We start from the raw sequence: 15,696 nt of genomic DNA on the forward strand, positions 1-15,696 counted from the left end.
AAATAAAGTCAGCCACTGTTTCCACGGTTTCTCCATCTATTTGCCATGAAGTGATGGAACCATGGCATGATGGATGCCATGATCTTTGGATGGAGATCATAAAATCTGTTCCTAAAAACGTCCAAACATCTAAAGACCTGTCCCACCAGCTTCCCTGGAGCACAGAGTGCCTCACTCCACCCTGAACGCCCTCGGGGGCTGTTGAAGGTCAACAGCTATAGCTGCATGGGGTTCAATCTCCATAGAGGCAGATAATAAATACCTTTGTTGTTCAGTCATTGGTGATGCTCTTGGTAAGTGCCAATACATTCACTCATTTTGCCCTCAGCCCCTACCCACCTCCCCTCTGGTAACTACGGCTCTGTTTTCTGTAGGTATTTGTTTTTGTTTGGTTTCAGTTCAGTTGCTCAGTTCAGTTGTCCAACTCTTTGCGACCCCATGGACTGTAGCACACCAGGGCTCCCTGTCCATCACCAACTCCCAGAGTCCACCCAAACCCATGTCCATCGAGTTGGTGATGCCATCGAACCATCTCATCGTCTGTCGTCCCCTTCTCCTCCTGCCTTCAACCTTTCCCAGCATCAGGGTCTCTTCCAATGAGTCAGTTCTTCACATCAGGTGGCCAAAATATTGGAGTTTCAGCTGCAGCATCAGTCCTTCCAATGAGTATAGATTTCCTTTAGGACTGATTTCCTTTAGGGTGGACTGGTTTGGTCTCCTTGCCATCCAAGGCACTCTTTGTTTGGCTTGGCTTGTTTTGTTTCTTTTGATTTGTATTTGTGTTTCTCCATCTGACGTATCACTTAGCGTCATACCCACATGGTCTGTCCACGTTACCCCAAATAGCAAGATTTCCTCTTTTTATGATGAAATAATATTATGTTGTGTACATATAGACTTCTTGAACTATTCATCTATCAATGGGCATTTAGGTTATTTCCGTATTTGGTTATTGGAAATACTGCTACTGAGAACATGAAGATGCATGCATCTTTTTGAAGTAGTGTTTTCCTATTCTTCAGATGGGTACCCAGAAGTGGAATTGCTAGATCATATGGTAGTTTTATTTTTAGCTTAATGAGGAATCCACACTGTTTTCCATAGCGGCTGCACCAGTTTACATTCCCACCAACTTATAGGAGGGTTTCCTTTTCTTCGCATTCTCTCCAGCACTTACTGTTGCTTGCCTTTTTGATGACAACCATTCTAATAGTCATGAGATGGTACTTCATTGTACTTTTTATTACCGTTTTCCTACTAATTAGTAATGTTGAACATCTTTTCATGTGCCTATTGGCCATCTGTATGTCTTTATTGGGAAAAAAATTTCTATTCAGATCCTCTGTCCCCTTTCCCAAATGAGATTTTTAAACTAGCCTAAAGAGCCCTATATTAAGGTTAACCTTGAATGACCCACAATGACTTCCCTTTTTGCCATAAGGATAATATTCTTCCTTTGGCAGGGCAGCGTGACTCCGCGCACATTGCTCTAAAAAGGGTTGACTGTGTGTGAAGCATCTAAACTTGAAGAAAGAAGTAGCTATGCTGAAAAGTCTAGAAAAAAGACCCAGAAATAAATCCTCCATAAAATCAGTGACCAGGTGTCACTAAAGGTACACAATAAGTCTAAAGTCCCCCTTTTAGGAATCTGGAGAATTTGTACTTTGAGTTGAAGGAATTATTGAGACATGAGATGGCTTCACACACACACAGAAAGGCCAAAAACAAACAAGCAAAAATGCATGTTTTGAGGTCTCACACGGCCCTCCAGACCAGAGACTGGGGCTGGGCCTGGGGATCAGGGTCTGAATGCCCTCTGGGGCATTCTGCAGCACAGTCAAGTGTGAGAACTCCAGGCTGCAGCAGCCTGTCCTCAGGCATGGGCAACAAACCTACTGGGAAGGGAGGGAAGGACCCTGAGGAAGGAAGCGCGGAGGGGCGGCTTTGGGACCCCAAGAGAGAGGAGCAGGAAGTCCAAGCGATGCCTGGCTGCCAGGAGCCCTGGGGGGGCAGGACCCACCCGCTGGAAAAACCCCCAGCAGGTCTTGCAGCTTCTGTGACCACCGGGACAGCCCTGGGGGCTGTGGAGGGCTGGGAAGGAGGTGCTCAGACGCCCCAGGGAAATCACTAGCAGCGCCCGCCATGCCGCTCCCCTGCATTCCCAGCCTGGGCCCAGGAAGCTGCCTTGGGAAGAGGCCCCCGGTCATTTCTCTGCCCTGTGGCCTTGGACACCTCTGGCCGTGCAGGGTTTCAGACCCGCCAGACCTCTGCCCTTTATTGGCGCTGTGATATGATCCACACTGTCCCCTCTTCCGTCTGCGGATTCCGCCTGTATAAAATGCAGTCGTGGTGGAAACGTGAGAGCAGTTTCCGTGTACCAAGAGGGGCTCGACACATCCGAAGCAGGAAAGCCGGCTGGGGAGGTGGGGCAGCAGGAAGAAGGGGGTGTAGCAGTCATCCTCACAGCATGGATTTTTGCCCCTGGGGTAAAGGGGAGCCATGAAAGGGATTAGCCCAGGAGACACACAATCAGATTTGCATTTTCCAACGTTGTGCTGGCAGAGGCTGAGATGGGGACGAGGCTACATCCACTGGGGCTCCTGGTACCAGCTCCAGACCAGACATCCAGAGTCCACATCCCTGCCCTGCCCACTCCCCACTGCTGCAGACCTACTTAACTTACCCTGCCAATGCTTTAGTTTCCTCATCTGTTAAATGAAAATAAGAGGACTATGAGAATTAAGTGAGAGACATAAAGCACGAGGCCAGAGAAAATGCTGAACCCAGAGTAGCCATTACTGTTCATCAGTAAAAACAGTCTTTTTATGCAGAGCACATCATGTGAGACTCCGGGTTGGATGAAGCATACGCTGGAATCAAGATTGTTGGGAGAAATATCAACAATCTCAGATATGCTGATGATACCACTCTAATGGCAGAAAGTGAAGAAAAACTAAAGAGCCTCTTGATAATGGTGAAAGAGGAGAGTGAAAAAGCTGTTTAAAACTCAACATTCAAAAAACTAAGATCATGGCATCTGATACCATCACTTCATGGCAAATAGATGGGGGGAAAATGGAAACAGTGATAGATTTTATTTTCTTGGGCTCCAAAATCACTGCAGCCATGAAATTAAAAGACACTGGCTCCTTGCAAGAGAAACTATCACAAACCTAGACAGCAAATTAAAAACCAGACATCACTTTACCAGCAAATGTCCATCTAGTCAAAGCTATGGTTTTTCCAGTAGTCATGTATGGACGTGAGAGTTGGACCATAAAGAAGGCTCAGTGCTGGAAATTTTATGCTTTTTTTACATTGTGGTGCTAGAGAAGACTTTTTATGTTTTCGTTCAGAAAGGCCACTTTTCTGATGGATGCAAAGCTGAAAGGTGCTCCCCACAGCCCTCCCTCACCTATGTCAGTGGCTCCACTGGGCCCTTAGACTGCAAGACCCACCCAGTCCACCCGAAAGGAAGTCAACCCTGGATATTCACTGGAAAGATTGGTGCTGAAACTGAAGCTCAAATACTTTGGCCACCTGATGCAAAGACCTGACTCATTGGAAAGACTGAAGGTGGGAGGAGAAGGGATGGGAAGACAGAGGATGGGATAGTTGGGTGACATCACCAACTCAATGGACATGAATTTGAGCAAGCTCCAGGAGATTGTGAAGAACAGGGAAGCCTGGTGTGCTGCAGGTCATGGGGTCGCCGTGAATCCAACATAACTTAGCATCTGAACAGCAACAAAGAGTCGTCATCAACGAATGCAGTAGTTTGTGAAGACCAAAAAGGATGAGTCACTGAAGGCCCCTTGTGAGTGCCTGAGGAGCAGTGTGGCCCGGAGGATGCAGCGTAACAGGACTCCCTGGCCCTCCATGGGTGCCAGGCTGGGAGCTGATGCCTGGGTTGGACTCCCGCCCCTCTCCCTGTGCCCTGGCCCGATCCACCCACATGAGCCAGCTTCCTGTTTGTGATGCCAAGGCTGGTGGGAGGAAATCAGTGCCCCCACCCTGGGGCTGGAGGGCAGGAATGTGGATGTGCTGACGTCAAAGCGTGTCCTAGTTCTAGGGAAGTCGGGATGGGAAGGGCTTCCTGCAGCTTCGCCTTTGATCCCATGGCTGCGCTGGAGATGTGAGCCAGCCCAGAGGGAGTCCAGCCACAGGAGCAGGTTTTTTTCTGATGGACGCGAAGTCAGGGTCCTACCCCAACATGGCTGCGTGGTCCAAGGAAATCACCTCCCCCTTCCCGGGCTCAGCTTGCCTAGCTGTAAGGGTCTATAAATGTCCATTCCAGAGCCTCCTTCACTCTTCAGACACATATTGGGGGACCCAGTCTGACCTGGAAGGACTGATGCTGAAGTTGAAGCTCCAGTACTTTGGCCACCTGATGGGAAGAACCAACTCATTGGAAAGGACCGTGACGCTGGGAAAGATTAAGGGCAGGAGAAGAAGGGGGTGACAGAGGATGAGATGGTTGAAGGGCATTGTTGGCTCACTGGACATGATTTTGAGCAAGCTCCGGGAGATGGTGAAGGCCAGGGAAGACTGGCGTGCTGCAGTCCATGGGGTCGCAAAGAGTGGGACATGGCTTGGTGACTGAACAACAGCCTGACCTGGTCGATGGTGCGGGGCAGGAGAGGAGGCCCTGAAGCCAGCAGACTGTGGCCCAAAGCATTTCTGGAGGTGGCTGCAAGGAGTTTTCCCAGCATCAGGCCTGTGACTCAGGCTGAAGCCTGACCCAGGCACTTCCTGGCCCAGTGACTCAGTTTCCCCAGCTCTGCAGAGGCATCATACACCTCTTCTCAGCCATGCAGAGGCAGTGAGGCCTGGCTGATGTGTGTCCATCTGTGGGGGTCCTTCATAATACCATCTATCAAGCACTTGCCATACCCTCAGAGATTTATGTGTTTTCAATCGATTCCAAATTTAGTCCTAAGAGACAGACTGGGATTGGTTCCATTTTACAGAAGGGTAAACTGAGGCTTCCCTGGTGGCTCAGTGATAAAGAACCTGCCTGCCAATGCAGGAGCTGAGCTGTGCTTAGTAGCTTAGTCGTGTCTGACTCTTTACGACTCCATGGACTGTAGATGACCAGGCTCCTCTGTCTATGGGGATTCTCCAGGCAAGAATACTAGAGTGGGCTGCCATGCCTTCCTCCAGGGGATCTCCCCAAACCAGGGATCAAACCCAGGTCTCCCGCACTGTGGGAGACCATCTAAGCCACGAGAGAAGCCCAAGAATGCTGTAGTGGGTAGCCTATCCCTTCTCCTGCCTGCAACGCAGGAGATGTGGGTTCAATCCCAGGTCAGGAAGATCTCCTGGAGAAGGAAATGTCAGCCCACTGCAGTATTCTTGCCCGGGAAGTCCCGTGGACAGAGGAGCCTGGTGGGCCACTTGTAGTCCCTGGGGTTGCAAAGAGTCAGACACGACTTAGTGACTAAACAACAGCTACAGCAAAGAGAGGCTCAGAGAGGCGAAGGAAGCTGCCCAAGCTCGCAGCGTTGGAAAGTGGCAGAGCCAGAAAAAGAGCACCGTGTATCCCCGACATCAGCAGCATGCCCCCTTGACCATGGCGCGGCCGTCATCTCAGAGCACGCTGGGCAATCTGCCCCACAGAGGGTCTCCCACCCACTCAGACAGCCTGAGCTGCAGGCCCCCAGAATGTGGAGAGGTGGCCCAGACCGTCTGCCCACCCTTCTCCAGGGTGATGCCCCGTGTCTCCCTGAGCAGCAGGCTCACCCCCGCCCCACACTCCCGGGAGCACAGGGGCTCAGGCTCTCCACCCCGTGTGGTGGGAGTGAAAGAGTGCACGCCCAGGAGCGCCGGGAGGATGTCTGAGGCGGGCTCAGAGCAAGGGCTTGGGACAGCATGGGAGTCCCAGGAGGGAGAAACCAGGAGTGAACGTCCCCGGGAAGGGCACCAGGAGCAGCTTCCAGAACCGTCTACCACCATCCACGCTATTCTTCTGCCTTGCCTGCCCACCCTCCCACGGCCTCTCTGCCTTTCTCCAGGACACTGCTCAGCCCCACTCTAGGGCCAGAGAACCTGGGCGAGAATCCAGACTTGGCTGTCACTAGCTGACCATTTTTCCTGAAAGAAAGAGTCTCTTTCTTTCTCCGTATAAATACATCAACATAATACCAGCCTCATTTCAAGATTGTTGGATATTAAGCCATGATGTTTTGAAAGTACCTGGTACAATGTCTGACATAGAGTAGTCATTTGATAAAATCATAGCTGTTGATACTGCTCTTGGTATTTTTTCATTAAAGAGTCCAGACAGCAGGAGAGCTCCCTGGGTGACTGTGAAGCCCTTTCCCCAGACGCCCAGTAGGTGGAGGCAGAGACGCCTTGTTAACTGAAATCCCTGCTGAACGACAGCTCCCTGACCGTTCCGGACTGTTACCATCAGCAGTTGATTCCTGAGCATCCCAGCCAAGCACCCAGGCCCAGGGGCAGTGGGAATAGAGGCGAAGGGCAGGGACTTCTGGCCAATGGATAGGTCAGGAGGAGAGTGCTGACCACTTTGAAAGGAAGTTTGGTTTCAATTCTCCACATATACCCAAAAGTGGGATGGTAGGATCATATGGTAATTCTATTTTTAATTTCTTCTCTCTCTCTATTTTTTTGCCATGCCTGTGGCATGTGTGATCTTGGTTCCTGGGCGAGAAATTGAAGCCATGTCCCCTGCAGCGGAAGCAAGGAGTCTGGACTGCCAAACAAGTCCCTATTTTTAATTTCCTGAGGCCCCTCCACACTGTTTTCAACAGATCAATTCAGTTCAGTCACTCAGTCGTGTCCAACTCTTTGCAACCCCAAGGACTGCAGCATGCCAGGCCTCGCTGTCCATCACCAACTCCCAGAGTTTATTCAAACTCATGTCCATTGAGTCAGTGATGCCATCCAACCATCTCATCCTCTGTTGTCCCCTTCTCCTCCCGCCTCCAATCTTTGCCAGCATCAGGGTCTTTTCAAGTGAGTCAGCTCTTCACATCAGGTGACCAAAATAGTGGAGTTTCAGCTTCAGCATCAGTCCTTCAAATGAATATTCAGGGCTGATTTCCTTTAGGATGGACTGGTTGGATCTCCTTACTGTCCAAGGGGCTCTCAAGAGTCTTCTCCAGTTCAAAAGTACCAATTCTTTCACGCTCAGCTTTCTTTATGGTCCAACTCTCACATCCATACCTGACTACTGGAAAAACCATAACGTTGATCAGACCGACCTTTGTTGACAGAGTAATGTCTCTGCTTTTTAATATGCTGTCTAGGTTGGTCATAGCTTTTCTTCCAAGGAGCAAGCGTCTTTTAATTTCATGGCTGTAGTCACCATCTGCAGTGATTTTGGAGCCCCCAAAAATAAAGTCTGTCACTGTTTCCACTGTTTCCCCATCTATTTGCCATGAAGTGATGGGACCGGATGCCATAATCTTAGTTTTCTGAATGTTGAGTTAATAATAGCCATCCTGACAGGTGTGAGGTTTTGATGATTTAGTGATATTGAGCATCTTTTCATATATGAGTTGGCCATTTGTAAGTCTTCTTTGGAGAAATGTGCATTCAATTCCTTAGCCCATTTTTAAACTGGATTACTAGTTTGAGTTCTAGAAGTTTCTTATGTCTTTCAGATATATATCCTTTATCAGATAAGTGGTTTGTAAATATTCTCTCCCATTCTGCAGGATGCCTTCTCAGTCAGTTCGTTGTGTCCTTTGCTTTGCAGAAATGTTTAGTCTGATGATCACTGTAGCACTGCTCACAACAGCCGAGGTGTGGAGACAAGCTAAATGTCCTCGGACAGAAAGGATAAAGAGAATGTGGTGCATACACACATGAGGGATCACTCAGCCTTGGGAAAGAAGGAGATCTCGCAATTTGCAACAACATGGATGAATCTGGAGGACGCTGTGCCAAGTGAAATAAGCCAACCACAGAAGGAAAAATGTTGCAGGAGTCCACTTATGTGAGGTCCTTAGAGTAGTCGGATTCATAGAAACAGAGAGTAGAATGGTGGGTGCCAGGGTCCAAGGGTTGGGGCGAGAAGAGTTGCTAATCAAGATGTTTATGCCAAGTGTCAAGATGAGTGAGTTCTCGGGATCTGTTGTGCAGCCTGTGTGTGGAGCTGACACTACTTACTGCATGTGCACTTCAAAATCTGTCAGGACAGAAGATCTCAAGTGGTTTGTTTTCACATTTTTTTCTATACTGGAGTATAGTTGATTTACAATGTCGTATTCTTCTCAGGTGTACGGCAAAATGGATTATTTATGCATATATCTATTCTTTTTCAGATTCTTTTCCCATATCATTGTTCAGTTGCTCATTGACGTTTGACTCTTTGGGACCCCATGGACTGCAGCTCCACTGCCCTCCACTCTCTCCTGGGGTTTGCTCAAACTCACGTCCGTTGAGTTGGTGATGCCATCCCACCCCCTCAGGCTGTTTCCCATCCGGGTCATTACAGGCTATTGGACAGAGCTCCCTGTCCACAAAGGACATCCTGCTGATTCTCTGCTTTACGTGTAGTTTGTGTGTGTTAGTCCCACACTCCCAATTTATCCCCCACCCCTTCCCCTTTCTAAATCTGTAAGTCTATGTCTGTTTTGTAAATATGTTCATTTGTATCCTTTTTTAGATTCCACATATAAGTGGTATCATATGTTATTTGTCTTTCTTGGTCTGACTTAAGAGTCATCTTAAGTGTTCATACCACAAGAAAATACTTTGAAGAAAAAAAAAAAAACAAAGAAGAAATGAAAGCCATCACTGAAATCTGAAGGATGGTGGGAAGAAGCAGAGGAGGTTTGCGGCTCACCAGCCTCCACTGTCCTCTTCTCCTCGCCTTCATCTCTTCTATTCCTTCCCCCTTCCCTTCCTTTCTTCCTTCTCTCAACAGATATGCACCATGTACCTACTATGTGCTCTGGACTATGAGCTGAGAACGCAGCAGGGAGCCAGACCAAGCCTGGGCCTTCTGGAACCTGCAAACTAACAGTGAGACACAAAATAAACAGGTAAACTGAAGAAACAAGGAGTCTTCCAGATCCTGGCAAGCACCAGCAAAAGAATAAAACCGAGTGATGGGATTCAGTGCCCAAGCAGAGAGGTAAGGAGGGCGGTGGGCAGCTGGGGGAAGGGTGAGCCCGACAGAGCAAGCAGCTTGTGGGAAGGCTCTGAAGCACTCAAGTCCATCACGTACTGGGGAAGAGGCAAGAGGTAACTGTGAGGTCAGCAACAGACAAGGGCCCGAAAATGCCAGGCTTGGCCAGACATGCAAGGGGGTCTGCAAGGCTGCAGCAGCCACAGTTGCCTCTAACACTGACTGAGCACTCTCCAGGTGCCAGACACCCAACTTTACAGATGGGGAAACTGCAGGAGGAGCCACAGCCAAGGCAGGGTCTTCAGGGGTCCTGGAAACCTCAGGGGCCACTGGTGAGAAGGAAGACGGAAAGGAGGGCAAATATAACACACATTTAGCACCTCTGGGTACCAGGCACCCTGCTGGGCTGTTTGATATTGAGTCCATCGTCATCCTTACTCCAGAGGACAGTACCATTGTGAGTCCCATCCTAGAGATCGTGAAACTGAGCATCCAAGAGGAGAGGTAATTTCCTCGAGGCCATAGTCAGGGAGTAGCAGACCCAAGACTTGAACCTAGGTCTTCCTCATTGAGGCAGGTGGTTCCCTGTGTCTCTGAAGTCTCAGAGCCCCCTGGAGGCCATCCTTCCTCAGACTCTACAAGTACCCTGGCTGCCGCCCCTCAGGATCCTTTGATCCTGCCCATCAGTTGTCCAGTCCATGTAACCACAAGGTCCCCTCCCTCCCCCACTGCCAGTACTCCAGCAACCCCATCATCTCTCCCTGGGTGGCTGGGCCCTGTCTCCTTCCTTCCTAGTATGTGAGAGTCGAGGATGCCCTAGTTCACTAGTGTAGGTCATCTCCCCCACCTGACTATGCTCTAGTATGTGAGAGTCTAGGATGCCCTAGTTCACTTGTGTAGGTCATCATCCCCATCTGACTATAGTCTAGTACTGTGAGAGTCTAGAATGACCTAGTTCACGTGTATATGATCGTCTGCTCCATCTGACTATACTCTAGTATGTGAGAGTCTAGAATGACCTAGTTCACGTGTAGGTCATCTTCCCCATCTGACTATACTCTAGTATGTGAGAGCCTGAAATGCCCTAGTTCACGTGTATATGGTCATCTCACCCATCTGACTATACTCTAGTATGTGAGAGTCTGAAATGCCCTAGTTCACGTGTATATGATCATCTGCTCCATCTGACTATACTCTAGTATGTGAGAGTCTAGAATGCCCTAGTTCACTTGTGTAGGTCATCTCCCCCATCTGACTATACTCTAGTACTGTGAGAGTCTAAAATGCCCTGACTATACCCTAAACCCTGCAGACGTCTCCAGCCTCATTTCTCAACCCCCTAAACCCTGTGCTCTGGACTCCACCACCCTGACGCACATATTTTCCTGAACAAACGCACTGTGCATGAAAGCAGACACGAGTCCAGCTCATTCATCCCTCCTTCCTCAAAGCTTAGCACGCACCTGGCACAGAGAACAGGCTCCATGAAGGTGAATGGATGGATGGATGGAGGCTGCATGAAGGTGGATAAATGGATGGATGGATGGATGGGTGGACAAATGGATGGATGGATGGAGGCTGCCTGAAGGTAGACAAATGGATGGATGGATGGAGGCTGAATGAAGGTGGATAAACAGATGGATGGATGGATGGGAGGACACATGGATGGATGGATGGATGGAAAACTATCTGAGCGTGTGCTGTGCCCCTGACTCCCAGGAAGGAGGTCGAGCACAGACAGCAAGCAGCAGGGAGCTGGGTGGGTGGGCCCCCAGGTGGGACCATCTGAGTTCAGGAGCAGGTGTCAACGCTCGGGCAGGCCGTCACCAGGTGCGGGCAACCTCTTGTGTGCACAGAGCAGTGACGTGTGAACCTCAAGATGTGACCTGGCGCGTCTCCTGGAAAGGACAGGAGGGGGTGGAGTACCGGAGCTGGCAGCAGCGCAGCATGTCAAGGCTTTGACTCAGTCGGGTGCTGTGGGAGTCTGAAAACTGAATACAAACACCCACCCCACGCACGGACACAGTCTTGTACAGGCACGAAGGACTCTCGCTTGTGGTGCTGTGACTGAGCCTCACTGTGGTCCCTGAGAAGGTGAGATTCTGCCCATCATGCAGATGAAGAAACTGAGGCTCCTGGTGGGGAAGTGGATGGGGAAGTCAGAGGATGGCAGAGCTGGGTTAGGATGCCAGATGAAGGTGGTCTGGTCCTTGCTGAGATTGCATCTGGCATCTCCTTCTTGGGAGCCAGACGCACAGGTAGCTCAGACGTGGGGCCAGGCTTAAGACCGTTCCCGCGTGCAGTCTCCAGGCCTGTCCCCCAAGCTGGCCCAGCACCCAAATAATCTTCCCAAATACAGCGTGCCCGTGTCCTGCTCTTCTCTGAACACCTGCAGCTCTCCAGTGGTGCAGGATGAAGCCCCAGCTCTGGACTCGACCTTCTCGCTCCTTCATTCGCTGACCCCAGTGACCCCTCCAGCTTCCTGCTTCGGCTCTCTGCACTCCGTCACCCTGAGTGCTTATATTTTCCCAAACAAACACACGGTGCATGCTCTCAAAGGCCGAACACCTTTACACAGGCAAAGCTCGGTGTCAGGGTCAACTTCCCGGTCTTTTTCACTCCAGTAGTTCCTACGTGGTCTCTAAGGTGTAGCTCTGCCTGCAGCCCCCATCTCTGACCCACCCACCCACCTAGGCTGGGTGAGGCAAGCCCACTGCTCTCTGCTCCAACCACACGCTCTGCTGAGCTCTACGGCCAGTGCGGTTATCACAGAGCAGCAATCAGCTCTGACTAGTCTGCCTCTCCAACCAGACTGTGAATTCCAAGAGGATGGGCATCACAACTTATCTCTGGAGCTACGGTACCTCGCACAACACCTAGCCGGAATGTTTATTATTTGCGGAAGGAGGGAGGGAAGGAGAGAGGAAGGGTAGGAGGGAGGATGAGAGAGGTGGGAGGAGGGTAAGATGGAGAATGAGAAAGGAGGGCGAGGAAGGGTAAGAGGAAGAAGTGTTAAGCGTTCTTTCCTCTACTTTATTTTATTGAAAAGTTTGGGCAGTGAGGAAACACTCAGAGAAGGGGCCACACCTCATACCATAGGGCTTTGATGATTTTTGCTAAATCTGCAGACCATTGTTTTTAACCTTAATCTTTGTTTTTCATTAGCTCACTGAACCAAATGAATCTTAAAAGGAAATGCTGCATCACTATCCTGAACGGAAGCTAGAATCACTTCCCATCAACAAAAAGTTTTCGTAAAAATGAATAGAACTGGTGCTTACCATGTGCCAGGTGCCCTGCCAGGCACATCGCTAACACTGTGAACTCACGTTAACTCATTCAGCCCCAGAGCAACCTTAGGAGGAGGTCCCATTACGTCTCTAGTGTAGAGATGGGGAAACTGAGGCACAGAACCCCACCCAGTGTCACAGCGGGGAAGCAGCAAGGTTACCACCGGAAGCCAGGCAGCCTGGCTGTAAGAAACAAACAGATAAAGCAACATCTTGTCTTCTGTCTAGACAGTATCGCCTTCTTCAGGTTCTGTGCCAGAAGCCTCTTTCTTTCTTACAAACAGAGATCAGCAGTCACTAAAGCGTATTTAAAGCCACAGCAGCACCAACCTGAAGCTTTCTGAAATAATCCACTGACGGAAGGGAAATAGGAAAAAGAACGGATTTCTCGTGGTATGCTCCACTGTTATTTCATGCCAAGTCTGGAAAACTGTCTCTGCTTGAGCTGGTGGGGTGCAGCCCGTACTTTGGGAGCCTGGAGCAGAAGGAGCTCCAGCAGCATCACCAGCACCACCCTGGCATTTTTAGCTCAGAAGACTGTCTGGAACTGTAGGAGGCAGCGCCAGAGAGGAAGCGGAAGAATGGGCGAAATCCTAAAACTAAACAAATAAAATCAATTAATCCAACTGTACAGCAAATTGATCTATCATTGTGGTATCAGGAGACCACAGAGAAGGAAAAAAGAACAAATCCAAGACACCTCTTAACACAGCCAAAACACTGTCCCGCCCTTGAGCTAAAGGCAACAGAAGTGGAAAGAAAGTCCGGGCTTTCTACAATAGGTTGGCTGTGGCTCACCAGGGCTGAAGCTGCATTGTAGTTGTTGCAGCACCGAGCCAATGAGCAAACACATTGATGTTTTTGGAAGTCGGGGTTTTCAGCAAAGGACACACAAAGATGGGAGGGAGAAAATTCCTGCGGTGTTGAACTAGACCTTGAGGGGAAAGGATGATTCCTGCTGTAAATGCTGTCATTGTCGTTCTGTCTCTCAGTCGTGTCCAAATCTGTGCAACCCATGCACCGCAGCACGCCAGGCTTCCCTGTCCTCAACTGTCTCCCAGTGTTTGCTCAAACTCAAGTCCATCGAGTCGGTGATGCCATCCAACCACCTCATCCTCTGTCTCCCTCTTCTGCTCCTGCCTTCAGTCTTTCCCAGCATCAGGGTCTTTTCCCATGAGTCGGCCCTTTGCATCAGGTGACCAAAGTATTGGAGCTTCAGCTTCAGCATCAGTCTTTCCAATGAATATTCAGGGTTGATTTCCTTTAGGATTGACTGCTTTGATCCCCTGTAAATGTATTTAAACACAAATGAATGTTGATTTCCAGTCTGCTCAAAGGACTGGGATCAATGACACTCTAAAAACAATGAGCCCAGCAGATCTTGGTTTTTAATATCATTCCCAATACAAGGAACCAGGGCCATCTGGGAAAATGGACAATCCCAAGTTTAGGAACAAGAAAAATACAAGGTGAGCTTGGAGCAGCAGGTTTTGGCAGAAAATAAGGAAGTGACCAAAGAATGATACATCAAAAGGACACAGGAGCCAGCTCCAGGAGACCGCTGTTGCCAACTCTGGAACAATTTAAGTATTGACTTGGAGGGGACAATCGAGCATTGAATAATGATGGCAATGGATTGTACCATGCTGAATAAAAAAAAAAAAAGAACCCACAAATTCCCCCTGATAAATATAAAATAAAGAAGAAAGAAAGGAAGGAAAGGGGAAAGGAAAGAGGGAGGAAGGAAATGGGGGCAGAGGGAGGGGGTTGAGGGAAGCTCGTCCTTGGAGAAGAATGCCAACTAATGAATGAAGAGGAAATGATGGGTTTATAACATCATTTGACAACCATTTGTAGTAAAAAACTAATTCCTTTGTCATCAGTGGATACTGGAGAGTCATCAGGGCAGAATCATCAAGGAATGATGGAATTAGGAAACCATTTGGATCCAAAAATTGATTTCAGTAAGAGTCATCAGTGGGGGAGCTCTGTGCGGGGTAGGCAGCGTATATACACAGTCTCAAAGCTCAGCCTCCGTATTACTTGCTAATCCTACAAGAGAAAAGTGGACCTTTGTTGCAGAGAAATCTGGCAGAGCCCAGCTCAACCAAGAGCTCATTTGGGACCACTGGACCTCAGGTGCCTCCTGATGTGCTGCGCAGAGGACTGGGTGGCGATGCTGGGAAAGCCCTGCCAAAACGCGGGACCCGGGTCTGATCCTGAGCAAACAAGCTGACAACCGACACCGAAGGACAAGGACATTCTACACAATAATGGCCCTCGATTTTGCAGAAATGTCAAGATCATGAAAGGCACAGAGGATGGAGGGACTAAATGTTTCAGATTGAAGGAGAGGAAAGAGACAGGACAACTGAATACAGACCTCATCCTGGGCTGGACTGCAGATGGGAAAAAGAAATGCTATCAAGGGTATTCCTGGGACAATCGGCAACATCTGAATATAAACTGTATATAAGATAATTGTGTGTATCAAATGAATGTTGTGATTATGCAGGGGGTAAGGAAGCGTGTAGGGGCAAAAAGTCATGATGGCTACAACATACTTTGAAAGGGTTAAGCAGAAGAAGGAGGGGTAGGGGAAGAAGATATATAGATACATAGAGCAAAAGAGATGAAAGCACGTGGACTGGTCAGTGTAGAGCAGGATTTCTCAACCTTGACCTTATTTTGTGGACGGGGAGTCCCTCATCCTAACCGCTTGTTTAAGGACATGTTTACTTCTGGCTGTGCTGGGTCTTGGTTGCTGTGTGCTGGCTTCTCGCTGCGGGGGTTCCTCTTGTGGAGCGTGAGCTCTAGGGTCTGCACGCATCAGTAGCTGTGGCGTGTGGGATCACTGGCCGGTGGACTCTTAACAGCCAGACCACCACGGAAGCCCCTAACCTTGTCCTTATCGACACTATCAACCAGAAAATTCCTTTTTTTTTTTTTTAAGAGTTGCTCAAGGCAATTTCATCACTTGGTTGTAAGAGTTGGGCTGGACATTAGCGATGTAATCTCTAAGTTGATTAGAGGTCAACCACCCAAATGCCATGAGATTTAGTGTTTAGTCCTAGAGGGAACCCCCTCAGTCTTGCTGGTGTGTGTGTGTGTGTGTGTGTGTAACTGAAACATTCGCTCAGTTGTCTGACTCTTGCAACCCCATGGACTGTAGCCTGCCAGAATCCTCAGTCCATGGGATTTTCCAGGTAAGAATAGTGGAGTGGATAGCCATTCCCTTCTCCAAGGGATCTTCCAGACCCAGGGAACAAAACTGGGTCTCCCGCATTGCATGCAGATTCTTGACCA

The sequence above is a fragment of the Cervus elaphus genome, chromosome 25 (assembly GCF_910594005.1).
Source record: "Cervus elaphus chromosome 25, mCerEla1.1, whole genome shotgun sequence".
Taxonomy (NCBI): domain Eukaryota; kingdom Metazoa; phylum Chordata; class Mammalia; order Artiodactyla; family Cervidae; genus Cervus; species Cervus elaphus.